The 14,849-nt window shown below is 42.9% G+C and overlaps 1 long non-coding RNA gene across 2 annotated transcripts in view; it reads left to right on the forward strand.

The window, feature by feature from the left end:
• Positions 1-7,814, forward strand: part of LOC144505471 (uncharacterized) — a 126,709-nt gene extending 118,895 nt beyond the window's left edge. Inside the window, exons 3-4 of one of the 2 annotated variants that reach the window (XR_013499816.1) lie at positions 1,258-1,461; positions 7,580-7,814. This is a non-coding gene — a long non-coding RNA (uncharacterized LOC144505471). Of the gene's footprint in view, positions 1-1,257; positions 1,809-7,579 lie in introns of those variants that run through there. The other variant, XR_013499815.1, reaches the window with a different exon arrangement.
• The last annotated feature ends 7,035 nt before the right edge of the window (positions 7,815-14,849 follow it).

The raw sequence follows: 14,849 nt of genomic DNA on the forward strand, positions 1-14,849 counted from the left end.
TGCATGTTAATTATTTTTTTAAATTCATTGGTGGGACATGGGCATCGCTGGCTGGCTAGCATTTATTGCCCATCCTTAGTTGCCCTTGTTCAGAGGGCAGTTGAGAGTCAACCACATTGCTGTGGCTCTGGAGTCACATGTAGGCCAGACCAGGTAAGAATGGCAAATTCCCTTCCCTAAAGGACATTAGTGAACCAGGTAGATTTTTCCAACAATGGTTTCACAATCATTAGTAGATTCTTAATTCCAGACACTTTTTATTGAATTCAAATTCTACCATCTGCCGTGGTGGGATTTGAACCCGTGTCCCCAGAACATTAGCTGAGTTTCTGGATTAATAGTCTAGCGATACAGCCACTAGGCCATCGCCTCCCCTCCCCTCCATCATCGTCCCAGTGTATCATACCATTAGAGCCTGAGTTTTGAGGAAAATCGCAGAGATAGTTTTTACTCTAATTATGTCATGGGGGTTGAATTGTTATCTTCACTAGTGGCCCAAGCAAATGAAACATTGTGTGGCTTTTCCATCAGATGAAGATGGTGGAGGAAAAGTCAATGTCAGAATGAGCCCAAAAAGCGTAGATTTTAAGCCTTTCTTAAATTTTTATTTGGTGGAAAACCAAAGTACTTCTCTGCACCTCACAAGAAAGGTTTATGTGTCCTGTAATGTTCCATCCTCAACCCCATTCTTGATCATAAGGCCCTCCCAAAACTCCCTCCCTGTGACTTACCGAAGTGCTGGGAACCATTCCTTCAATCCCCATCAGCCTCCTATCAACCTACATTCTGCTCTTACCCACCAACCTGGTGCCATTTCATGCCAACTGCTGGGAGGAAACAAACCAGGAGAAAACAGATGAGACCCAGAAGCTAAAATTTCCTGTCCAGCAGTTTCCGCTCACTTTGGCTCCTACTCAACAAATTCCTGCCCTACATTTAAAATTGAGCCTGATAGCCTTGAATTCATCCCATTACACTTGATGGGAATACAATTTGGAAAAGATAAAGTAATTCACCAGATAAGGATAGGCACATTGCCACCTCTTGCATTAGGAACTGACGAGATGAGATTTTACCTCACTCGAAAACCATCAACTTGTAAACACTAAAGTGGAGTTTCATAAATGTGTGATTTATTTTTATACTCATGTATTTTCTTCTCAAAGAATATTTCACGTCTCTCAATTTTCACTTCATATCTAAAACTTTTTCCATTAACTTATTCTAATATGAGCATTTTTTAATCTTTTCATCTAGATTGGAAAAGAAGATTGAGCGAATATCATCCATACGCTAACAGTGGCCATCCTTCATTTTGGAACAACTGCAAGTTAAATTATTCTACGTTACTTCCTTAGTTGGTACTCATGCGGCTGGGAATGCGTGCAATGTATATCTTATAGATGAAGGAGACATCCATAGCACAGCAATGCTATTTCTCAGCCTTTATGCTTTCAGTAGGTGAGCTTTTCAACCATGTGAATTAGGAGTCCAAAATGCTGGCTTTGCCTTTCAATACAAGTTAATTGAACAGATCAGCCTGCAACTGAAATATCAACTTTCCAAACTTCTGTATTTCACTGTTCTTGCTGATTTTATTTTGATGGTTTCTCCCATATTTAAGAAGAGTTCTGGTGAGGGTTTTGGTCAAGCGGCTTTTGTTGCTAATCTACTAATTGGAATAAAGAATTTTCCTACAAAAATCATTTTTCATTATTTATGCTGCTTGGAAGAAGATTACTTGGAGATTTGGAGAGATGTTGGCTGGTATTTTACAACCTTGCCCATCCGAGGCTTGTAAGATCCCGCCCAAGGCCAATGGAGAATGCCATTCTGCTAACCCCACCCAACCCGATTGGGCGAGGCGGTAAAATTACAGCCGTTATATTACCTCAAAGGAGAATTGTGACTTTATATTGCTATCCTCCCAATTGCATGTAATCGACAAAAATGGTCTCCCCTGCATTTTTCAAGGTGGGCTGTGATTCAACAGGGAGCTGAAGACACAATTATGTCATTTTGCAGAATCATAGAATCCCTATAGTGCAGAAGGATGCCATTTGGCCCATCAAATCTGCATCGACTTTCTGACAGAGAATCCTATCCCCAGAACCCCACACATTTACCACAGCTAATCCATCTAACCTACACATCTTAGGACACTAAGGGACAATTTTCCATGACTAATCCACCTAATCTGCACATCTTTGGACTGTGGGAGGAAACCGGAGCACCTGGAGGAAACCCACGCAGACACGGGGAGAATGTGCAAACTCCACACAACCACCCAAGGCCAAAATTGAACCTGGGTCCCTGGCACTGTGAGGCAGCAGTGCTAACCACTTGTTGCAAACAAACCTTCTGCCAAACTCCAAAGCAGATGTGATAGTACCAGTGATTGTCAATATGAATTTTATCTAGAACTTTGTTATGCCATTGCAATCTGTCATAAGTGACATCAACAATATTTGTCTAGTTGCAGTACAGATGTATCAAACAGGTGCAGATGCATTTTTCAGGACTGTTAGCTATTTCATTACTTTTACCAATGGATAGTTGGCAAAAACATGAGAAGACACTGCACTTTTGCCAAGTTGCAATATTTGTCCACATTCAAACCATTATTTATTACACAACAGTGCCAGATCATATATGTCAAAGCCCGTTTCCCAAAAGCAGTGATGGTGCCTTTATTTTAACAGAGTTATTTATTTGGACAATGAGGAAAAGTAGAAGGTCGCCCAGGTTCCAGACACCACTTCAGGATCCATGTACACCTTGTTACGATGCGGTTAGGGGCCAGTAATGTTTTGTTTAAAGTCAACAAAGTTTGACATTGCAGTTGCCACTGGGAGAAAAGAAGCCACAAGATACCATGGTTTTAATCAAACAAAATAAACATGATAAACAAAGTCAGAAAAGTAAAACAATTTAATCATCTTATATTCTGACATTCCGAATTAAAACGAGGTCAATATGAATTAACAGAATACACTGAACTACACATTAAATGGCAGATGTGACCAAAATAGATCCAATGGATTTCTCAGCAACCCACCCAGACATCTGTGACTGTTGTGAGAAAGAAAATCTCACTAAAACTCTGTTTCCCTCATGAAGGATTCCCTCGAAAGCTGCTCTGACTCAGACTGCCTCAGTGACTGCTCTTGAAAGTTCAATCTCTTCTCTTGGGACTGCGTTCCACAGGATTCGCAAAGTTGGCTCGAGTTACCTGCACAATTCCATCTCTCTTGCAAACCGCTGGCTTCACTAAGCTAGCATAGCACTGCCCCTGGGTTTCTCTCTCAACTTCAGTCTCCTGGCTGCACCAAGCAATGAATGGCTCCCAGGGCTTTGCTGAACCCCAACTGCTAGCACAGAACCCAGTGACCTTTTGCCATCTTCCCTGCTTCCCTGAACTTCTCTGAGCCCTAGCTGCCTGTAGCCTGCTAACAGCTCCCAGAACCTTTCCTGTGAGCTGCCAACCACACAAGGTCAGTTGCACTGAATGGCTCCCAGGGATTTTTTGAAGTCTAATTGCCTGGAGCTTGCTAAAGGCAGGATTATTTTATACCCAGCTTCTTCCCTTGCTGCAGAACACTCAAATAAATTGAAACCAGAGAACCTTCTTAAGCTCCACCCATCCATGATGATGGAGCCTTTCAGAGTTCACTGAATGCTTTTAAACTAACTTAACTCTAAGTTCCATAACATCTCTCTGGACTGCAATTCTTCGCAAGCAGTGCAGATATCACATATCCAGCTAAGTAAGCCCACTTGCTGTTTTATGGCTTTTACTTTTCTAGCTGTTAACTCCTTAAGTTAATATGGCCCCCAAACTTTGAGTGCAGCTTGACCTGAGTGGGCAGCAAGGAGTTTGGAGAGTACGGGAGTTCAGTGAAGGTGGAAGGAGCTGTTCCTATCATTTCTACTTTTGTCCCCCTCCCGTATTTGATTCCAGCATCGGTGCAGCGCGAGAAGCTTATTGATGACTAACTAGTAAATTTATAATAAAGAGTTTGTAAAATTTATAATAAAGAGTTTGTAAAATTAAGGTATGGCAGTGAAGCACGGAATTTGTTTCCTGTGGTATGTGAGAAGCCATGTCCTAGACAAATACATCTACGGGAAGTGTCAGAAATTTGAAGTCCAGATTTTGGGACTCGTGCAGTGGCTGGAGTCACTGTGGTGCAGCCATAGAGCCGAGAGCTACGTGGATAGCATGTTTAGGGAAGTGGTCACACAGCGGTTTGAGAGCTTGCAGGCAGAGAAGGAATGCATGACCTCCAGGCAGTCTTAAGAGAACCAGGCAGGTAGTGCAGGAGTCACCTGGGTCAATCTCACTTGATAACTGGTTTTCAGTGTTGGGGAGGGCAGTGATTTGTGGAGGAGTGTAGCAAGAGCCATGTCCATGGGTACCATAGGTTGCTCAGATGCACAAGAGAGGAGAAAGAAGAGTGGAAAGGCAATAGTGATAGGGGGTTTGTTAGTTCGAGGGGGACAGACGGGCATTCCTGCAGCTGTAGACATGATTCCAGGGCGGTGTGATGCCACCCTGATGCCAGAGTCGAGAATGTCACAGAGCAGCTGAAGGGCATTCTTCTGGGAGAGGGCGAACAGCCAGAATCATGGTCCAAAAATGCTACCAATGGCATGGGAAGGAAGAGGAATGAGTTTCTGAAAGCAGATTTTAGGGTGTTAGGGAAGAAATTAAAAAGCAGGATCTCAAAAGCAGTATTCTTGGGATTGCTCCCAATTGCCACGTGCTGATGAGCATAGGAATGGGAGGGTTGAGCAACTGAAAACCTGGCTGGAGGAGGAAGGACATCAGATTTCTGAGACATTGGCACTGGTTCTGGAGCAGTTGGACCTGCACAAGATGGATGGGTTGCACCTTAGCAGAACTGGGACTAAAATCCTTACAGGGAGATTTGCTAGTGTTGTTGGGAAGGGTTTAAACTAGAATAGCAGGAAAGTTGGGAACCTGAGATGGAGCTCAGATTGGAGGGAAGCAAAACTGGTATCAGGAAGTAAAAAAGGAAGTGAAATTAGAAAGGAGACAAAACAAATGCAGGCATCAAATAGGATCTGACTGCGCAATATGTTCAAAAGACAAAGTTAAGGCACTTCATCCGAATGCACACATCATTTGCAACAAGGTGATGATTTGAAGGCACAAGGACAGATAAATGGGGATGATATAATTACCATTACAGAGACATGGTTACAGGGTGACCAGGACTGGGAATGAAAATGTAGAATCAGTTTGTGTGGCACTGAGAAACAGGAAGGGAAAGTAAACATTTGTGGGAGCTGTTTACAGTCAACTAAACTGTGGTGGTAATATTGGGCATGGTATAAATCAAGAAATTAGAGCTGCATGTAAGATGGGTAAAACAGTGATAATGAGTGACTTCAATTTACACATACACTTGAGTAAATCTAATTAGAACTAATGGAGAGATGACTTCCTGGAGTGAGAAAGGATGGATTTCTGGAGCAGTACATTGAGAAGCCAATTTAAATTTTAAGACCATCTTAGATTTGTTTAATGAGCAAGGACTAATTAATAACATTGCTGCAAAGAAGCCATTAGGAAACAGTGACCATAATATGATAGTATTACATGTAGTCCTTTCTGAAACTGGGGACCTAAATTTGAGCAAAGGAAATTTTGCAGGTCTGAGGGGCAAGTTGGCTTTGATGGATTGGTAAACTGAATTAATTGATACAACTTTGCTATATGGTGAGCCTCCACCATGGCGCATCCAACAGAAGAAGGAAAAATAAATTGCGCAAGAAAGATTACAAAGAAAGAGGAGTGAAACTGTAACTGCTCATTAATCTCCATCAGCAGCTGCAGCCCTTCAACAAGACTCCTACTGAGAAAATGGTCTCCTTATTACTTATGCTGCCCATTATATTAACAGTCATCACTACATCTTCAAAAAATATACCTTTAGCTGCCTTCCCTTCTTGCACAGCCAAACGCTCTAACCCAAATATTGTGCAGGCCTATAGGGGTTTGCCTGTCCTAACTAAGCATTTGCCGTGATATTTGTGCTTAATTCCTGGAGTGCATCTGGAACCAACAATCTCTCGACTCAAGAGTACAACCAACTGAACCACAGGGACACCTTAGTTCAATCACAGAATAAAGTAACTTTTTGTGAGTAAGTAACATCATTGATCACAGCCATGGATATCTCCTCTGTGCTACTTATGACAACTAGTCTGAAAAATGTTTACCCATCGCATTATTCACAGACAGAAATATATACATGAGGATCCTCAATATCAGTAAAACAAAAGACACGTTCAAGATGCATCTTTGTTCCTATTTGGTTTAAACACATATATTTGGGTTCACAAGATGCTCCTTCTATTTTGATATATATTTTTGTTAAGTATGATGCTAATGAACTCAATTACATGGCAATCATGTATTGATATCAAGGATAAAAGTATTAATTTTATGTTTTTATTTTGCCTTTTCTCATCAAATTAAGCTAAATCTAAAGTAGCCTGAATCCTAGTTGGCTTCTCAGTTTACGGCTCCAGAAATCCATCCCTTTCACACTCCAGGAACTCATCCATCCAGAGCATTGGTGCTAATTAGGTTTAACCAATGTTTATGTAAATTGAAGTTGCCCATTATTACTGTATTACATTATTTTTTGTTAATTTACCCTCCTTTATTCTGTCCCATAGAGTCATAGAGGTTTACAGCATGGAAACAGGCCCTTCGGCCCAACTTGTCCATGCCGCCCTTATTTTTTAAAACCCCTAAGCTCATCCCAATTGCCCGCATTTGGCTCATATCCCTCTATACCCATCGTACCCATGTAACTATCTAAATGCTTTTTAAAAGACAAAATTGTACCCGCCTCTACTACTACCTCTGACAGCTTGTTCCAGACACTCACCACCCTCTGTGTGAAAAAATTGCCCCTCTGGACGCTTTTGTATCTCTCCCCTCTCACCCTAAATCTATGCCCTCTAGTTTTAGACTCCCCTACCTTTGGGTAAAGGCATTCACTTATGACCACCAGAAAGCCCCGGTACCAAAAGCGTGAGTTTCAATACCAAGACCAGAATTCTCCGATCTCGCCCGAAGCTGGAATTATCCGGCCCAGCTGTTGTGAACAGAGATTTGGCTGAGCACCAAATTCTCCATTCTCGCTGGCAGCGATAGCAGGGCATGCGAGGCTGAAGAATTCCGCGCCAAATGTTAACTTACTAAGAGGTAATTAAAAGCCCAATCCCACTTAATTAGACATTGTCTCTTGCTGAATACTGTTTAGTTTCATTTAGTATGGACAATTGGCACCAACCATAGGCAGTTCCTCACTTTCATGGGTAATCTGCTTCCTCAGAGAGCCTGAGTTTCAGAGCTTTCTGCAATTTCTTGGCTGGGGAACAGTTTAATGCAAACTGGTAATAAGCATTTACAATGTAATGCTATAATATAACAACTTTTTGTTGGATACCGTACGTTTAACTGAGGAAGTGTGAAGTTATGCTATCAATCCCCCTCTCTCTTGCTCTATACATCTGTTGCCCACTTTTTGTCTTACAGATCAAGGCACACCGTAGTTACAGGAGGTGCGATTTCACTGGTTACCAAGTTGATGTTATTCGGCGGTACAACCAGCCGCTGTACACTGTAATAGTTAATTTAACAAATATGTCAATTACTATGAAATATTCTGCTGGAAAATATCAGAAGATGATTGATGGATAAGTGTGAGGAATTTGATTTGTATAAAATGTTTACATCGGCTAGAAACTTCAAATAAAGGTTTTCTGCTCTGAAATTTTACTGCCTTGCTCTCTCCTTTTGGCTTTTCCTCGGGTCTGATTGTCTTCACCAAAGAATTGTTTGTCGAACTTTTATTTTTTTAAAGGTGGAGTGTCTCGACGCAAGTTTACATTGAAATGTTTAAGTGCAGTCACTGTGATGATACTGGCATGAAGTTCTTCTGGCTTTTCCTCTTCATAGTAAGGAATGCCAAACCCTTCTACACAAAAGGTGGAACTGCTTCAATAATCGTCAGGGAAGCAGTTACAATGTATTACCGTCATGAAAACCTTTTTTTGTGCGTGGCATGATGTATAGGCAAAGCAGTGCAATGTTGTTACCGCCTTGATGATCTTCCTGTGGCTTCTGATCTACGCATACCACGCAACAATCGAAAGCTGACTTTCAAAATCAGTTATTTTATTTTTACTCCTTGGTTTCAAAGCGTCATTACCTGTTGACAAGTATGCCCTGTCGGACAGGTGAGAACCAATCATTTGGCAGTGAAAATTGCTTGAGCTGCGCACATAGGTCCTTCATAAAGTTTAAAAAAGCAATAACTTTATTTTTCAAAATGCATTTATCTTTCAAAAGGTTGTTACATGTTGTGCTTGTTTCACGGCCTATTGGGTAAAAGTAAGACTTGTGCCATTTATAGGATGGCAGATGTACTTTATTTATGAATTTACTCATCATGATTATAATCAAGTGTGAGACTAGCCTGACCCAGTATCCTTTATATCTTCTCTTCCTTCACCACTTACACCGCCCTCCGCCCATTACCCCTTGAGAACTGACTAGAATCATAGAATCGCTACAGTCCAGTAGGAGGCCATTCAGCCCATCGAGTCTGCACTGACCACAATCCCACCCATCCCTATCCCCATAGCCCCGTGTATTTACCCTAGCTAGTCCTCCTGACACTAAGTGGCAATTTAACATGGCCAATCAACCTAACCCACACGTCTTTGGACCGTGGGAGGAAATCGGAGCACCCGGAGGAAACCCACGCAGACATGAGGAGGATGTGCAAACTCCACACTGACAGTGACCGAAGCGAGGAATCGAACCCGGGTCCCTGGTGCTGTGAGGCAGCAGTGCTAACCACTGTGCCACCATGCCACCCCCACTAATTGAGCAGTGTTTTGAGCAATGCTTAATAAAAATAAGCTTTTATTTTCATTACTTTCACTGGGCTATCCAACCACAAATGCACACTCTATAAAGGTTCACTGTTTACTGAGGAAGAGTACAATTTTCCTGATGGGAAATGGAAAACGGGCAGGAGAAGACAAAACTCCGCTTGGGTTGAGTTGGAGACTTGAACAGCCTGGGGTCTAGCTCAGTGCTGTCAGTCAGCTGCTTGCCCTGCTGGGACAGGAAGGAGCAGTTGATGGAGAGAACCTGTGGCAGCAAGGCAGGTCACCAGAGTAAATGTTTTATGGGCCTCGCGCTGTCAAGTGGAGTGAATGGTTGTCATTTCTGCTTGCCAGGCTGATTCCTCCTGGCTCCACAAGGGAAGGTTTACTCACTTAACTTCAGTGTCCTCAGTGGCTGCTCGACAGCGGCATCTGTTAGAGCTGCAGCTGTGAGCATGCTACTCATGAGTGGGGTAAAATGCCATTGTGGTTGATAATCGCATGCATGCAAATGGTGGCACGGTGACACAGTGGTTGGCACTGCTGCCTCACAGCACCAGGGGACCCAGTTTTGATTCCCAGCTTGGGTCACTGTCTGTGCAGATTCTGCATATTCTCCCCGTGTTGGTGAGGGTTTCCTCCGGTCTCCTCTCCCATTCCAAAGATGTGCAAGTTCAGTTGATTGGCTATGCTACACTGCCCTTTAGTGTCAGGGGGACTAGCAGGGTAAATACATGGGATTACGGGGATAGGGCCTGTGTGGGATTGTTGTCAGTGCAGGCTCGATGGATTGAATGGCCTCCTTCTGCACTGTAGAAATTCTATAACTACAAAGCCAAGGAGGTTTTGGTAAACCTATAAAACACCGATTTGGTTTCAACTGGAGATTGTGTCCAATTCTGGGCAATTTAAGAAAGATGTGAAGGCATTAGAGAGAGTGCAGAGAAGATTTGTAAGGTTGATTCCAGGACTGAGGGACTTTGGTTACCACGGTAGATTGGAAAAGCTGGAGCTGTTCTCCGTGGAGAAGAGAAGATTTGATAGAGAAGTTTAAAATCATGAGAGTCTGAACTGAGAAAATAGGCAGAAACTGCTTACATTGTTGGGAACCCAAGGACACAAACTGAAGGAGAATGGTTAAAAAAAGAACCCAAAGAAAACTTGAGATGAAGCTTTTTACGCAGTGACTGGTGAAAATTTGGAATGCACTGCCTGAGAATGGGGTGGAGACAAAATCAATCTTGGCTTTCAAAAGGATATCGGGCAATTATCTGAAGGGAAGGAATTTGCAGGGCTTCAGGGAGGCATGGGACTAGATGGGCTGTTCTTGCAGAGAGCTGGCATGGAGATGATGGGCCAAATGGCTTCCTTCTGTGTTGTAACCATTCTGCGATTCAGTAATTCTAACTGATGACATGTTCTCAGAACTAGACAATATTGGTGAGCGTATGGATGCTTAGATTGGAGACCTGATATTTCTCAATTTATGTATTAATTAACAGAATACCCAGAGGAAAGATGGAGGCCACAATGTTTGAGAAACAACTATTTAGTAGACAATACTGAAGGCAGTAGGTTAGGAATTCTGGAAGTATGCGATCAAATGAACTGAAGGATATTATTCATTTAAATCCAGCTTATGATCTTATGGTTTCATGTGTCTGATACTGATGGTTATGGTCTGCATTTGAGAGACTTAGGGGGCAATTTCCCGTCCTGCCTGCCGCAGGAATCATAGCGGGCAGGGGAGTGGCCCATCGCAAAGGTCCGTTGACCTCGGGCGGGATTTTCCGGTTTTGGGGCGAGCATGGCCGGAAAATCCCACCCATAATGTTAGTCTATTATTAAACCATGCAAAGCACTGTAAAGTTAAATTGGGATCATTCAACAATCTTCAAAATGTGGAAATGGTTGTATTTCCTCTATTCATAACAAAACAAAAATATAGATATGTATCGACAGCCATTATATACTTTTCCAGATATTTGAAGATTTTTATTTGGTTTTATGAATGATATTTAAAAAATTTGAAGTCTAATACTTCAAAACCTGAGCTAGTTCCTGAATTCCCATGCTATTGTGCTAATTTTGGAATATATCTTGCCATGCAAGCATTAACTGCATTTAGAAACCAGGAAGTTATACTTGCAGAAAACATCTATTAACTAAGGAGATGTTTCAATGTAACTCATGCCTGAAAAAAGTTCAATGCATTTGCCTTTAATTCTTGAAGGATATAAATCATGATACTTGTGGAGGGGTGGGGGGGTGGGGGGTGGTGATAAATGTGTAGACATTCAAAGACTTGTGCCACAGCATATACTAGATCTATCCGTATCTCCATTAATGTTATTCAAAGCAAGGCCAAAATTAGTGCGGAATCCTTGTTGTACAATGGTGGAGATTACACAATGGATTGCATTCAGCATCTGATCGTGTTAGGCATGTAACATTTTTAAAGTTGTTTAAAGAAAGCATAGGGAATATAGAGGTCGGTTTTCTCTTTGCCACTGCTTCCTTTTATAGATAAGTAATTTTGGAAACTTAAAAAATGCATCTTATGAATGGACAATTCTTCCCAATCCCTATTTACAACTAGGTAAGCTTAAATGTCAGTGACTTCTCGTTTGGCTTCACAATATTAATATGATTGGTTTATCTTGGATTTTTGGAGATTTTGCATTCGAAGGCTGATTGGCTTCATCTTAATTGTAACAGACCTGCTTTGTTTTCCAGCCTTTCTATTTTTTTCTTTCAGATTTCTAACTTTTTTGTTTTATGTTTGGCTTTGTCTTCATGCAAGTGAGCAGCATTTTCTTCCTCCTGCATAACTTGTTGTAGTTTGCTAATTTTGACACAAACTAAATGCGGCTCCTTCGCGAATACTACTTGTAAAACATGCCGTCCTCTTTACGTGTTTTTGATATGGTTCCAAAAATTCATTGCCTAAAAGGAATTCACTGTAGCCAAGGATAAACATTTGGCAGTTCCAAAGTCTTCTGAACTGGAGAAAAATGCCGGAGATGATGGTTAATTTAAAAAAGGAGAAAATACTGGATAAATTCAGTGTGAAATCATAGAATCCCTTCACTGCAGAAAAGACCATTTTGCCCATCAAGTCTGCAGCTACTCTCTGACAAGAATATCTTATGATGTGGAGATGCCGGCGTTGGACTGGGGTGAATACAGTAAGAAGTCTCACAACACCAGGTTAAAGTCCAACAGGTTTATTTGGTAGCAAATACCATAAGCTTTCGGAGCGCTGCTCCTTCGTCAGATGGAGTGGAAATGTGCTCTCAAACAGTGCACAGCGACACAAAATCAAGTTACAGAATACTGATTAGAATGCGAATCCCTAAAGCCAGCCAGGTCTTAAAGGTACAGACAATGTGGGTGGAGGGAGCATTAAGCACAGGTTAAAGAGATGTGTATTGTCTCCAGACAGAACAGCTAGTGAGATTCTGCAAGCCCAGGAGGCAAGTTGTGGGGGTTACTGATAATGTGACATAAATCCAACATCCCGGTTTAGGCCGTCCTCATGTGTGCGGAACTTGGCTATCAGTTTCTGCTCAGCGACTCTGCGCTGTCGTGTGTCGTGAAGGCCACCTTGGAGAACGCTTACCTGAAGATCCAAGGCTGAATGCCCGTGAATATCTTCCCCAGAATATCTTACCCAGGCCCTCTTCCCTGCCTTATCCCTGCAACCCCACACATTTCCCATGGCTAATTCCCTTAACCTAAATATCTTGGGATATTAAGGCACAATTTGGCATGGCCAATCCACCTAACCTGGATCTTTGGACTGTGGGAGGAAACCAGAGCACTCGGAGGAAACCCATGCAATCACGGGGAGAACATACAAACTCCACACAGAAGTCACCCGAAGCCAGGTTCCAGGAGCTATGAGGCAGCAGTGCTAAGCATTGTGCCACTGTGCCACCCTGTGCAAGGATCACATGCCAAGAAAACACAAATCAGTTCACGTTTCGGATACGCACCGCTCCACAGAGCTAAAACATCACTTGTGCTGCTCCTGACCCTCAAAATTCAAAACCTTCTCTGGAAGGTCCCTTCAGCTTCCTTGCCAGCAAACCACTCAGGCGGAAATAAAATAAATTGCTGCCATGGTCCAAGAACATCATCAAAAGCCAATCCACATTTGTAGATTAGGATCCCATTAGCTGTTGGTAGGCAGGTTAGCTATTTCTAAAGCATTCATTAAACTTGGAAATTACAAGATCTGGGCAGCTTTCTGGTAGATTAGAAACCCGAGGCATTTTAACTGCCCAATGTCTAGGTGTGTAAGGTACGTTCCCTCCAAATACTAAATCTATTTCTAATTATATTTTTGAAATTCATTAGTTCTGATATTAAAGGTGTACATAAAACATAATGTTGTCAAGGGGAGCGATTTTCCCAAAAAGAAATTAAGCGCCCATCGGGCAGGAAAATGGGAAACATTCCCACCTGTTTTTTGGGCGTATTTAGTTTGTTGAATTTCCAGTACCCTCTGCTTTAGAGTCCACCAGAGATTCAGGCCAGTAAGGTGAGGGCAGGGCCTAATCCCACCCGAGATGCTGGCATCAGCGTGCTGAGCGGGCTACTGCACCTGCGCTAATCTGTCAGTAAGGAGATCGTGCGTGCGCAATGACCCCCCCATCATCAGCCTCCCAAAGTCTCGCTGACATCCCCCCCCCCCACCGCCCCCCCACCACAATCACTAGCTTCCCCAAACCCCTCCCCCCCCGGTCCCGATCTTCCCCTCCCTCCCTTCCGCACCGATCCCAAATGCAGAGTGCGCAGCGGTCCCCCCAAACCGCCATCACTGGCCCTGCCCCATTGCCACTATCCAGTTCCCAGTGGGCAGTGCCAGGGTGCCAGGCTGGCATTACTCAAGTGGCACTCCCCAGCCCTCGGCCTCCCGCGGGGGGGGGGGGGGGGGGGCTCAATGGCCTCTTTCCCCACCAGTGAGGTCATCACGCCTGGCCCCCGTTGATGGGGACCATCTTTAATCCTCACTGGTGGAAACCTCTCCTGACAAGGGGTTAGTGAGGGGGGGCGGGGGGGTGGAATTAGCGAACCCGGATGATATCATCCCAGGCTTGCTAATGATAATGAAATTGAGATTTCAATATTGTAGTCAGCCTCACCCTGATTTCTGGCACAAGGCTGATTACACCCATATAAAAATGGCCTGGGAAAGTTGCAACTGGTAAATCCTGCTACAGGCGCTGACATTTCCCAGCTGCAGCTGGCTGGGAAAATCGCACCCAAGGTGTTTCTGGTACTTCTGCACTTGTTGGAAATGCTGTCAGACAACTGATGAAAATTTATTCATTGCTGATCAAGGAATCTGGCCACTATCAGCTCTCTACTTTATCAAGACAACATGGATGTTGAAGTGAAATGTGAAAGGACTTTCCACTGAGTGAATTCAGTACCTTTCTAATAATCATTGAGACCTCAAAATATGCTTGCAGAATAAGCCTACTGGCAAACTGATTAAAAATAGAATGGAATCATTCTTTATTGAAAGGGGAGGGGTGGCACAGTGGTATTTTCACTGGACTCGTGATTCAGAGATAAAAGCAAATAACTGCGGATGCTGAACTCTGACAAAAGGTCATCCTGACTCGAAACATTGGCTCTCTCTCCATAGATGTTGTGAGAACGGCTGAGATTTTCCAGCATTTTCTGTTTTTGTAATAATCCCGAGACCCAGGACAATTATTCAAGGACTCGGGTTCAAATCCCACCATGGCAGATGGTGAAATTTGAATTCATTAAAAAAAATCTTTAAAGTTTAATGATGACCATGAAACTATTGTTAGTTGTTGTAAAATCCCATCTGGTTAACTAATGTCCTTTAGAGGAAGGGAAATTTGTCATCCTTACCTGGTCTGACCGAC

This window comes from Mustelus asterias, chromosome 16, assembly GCF_964213995.1.
Source record: "Mustelus asterias chromosome 16, sMusAst1.hap1.1, whole genome shotgun sequence".
NCBI classification, from domain to species: Eukaryota; Metazoa; Chordata; class Chondrichthyes; order Carcharhiniformes; family Triakidae; genus Mustelus; species Mustelus asterias.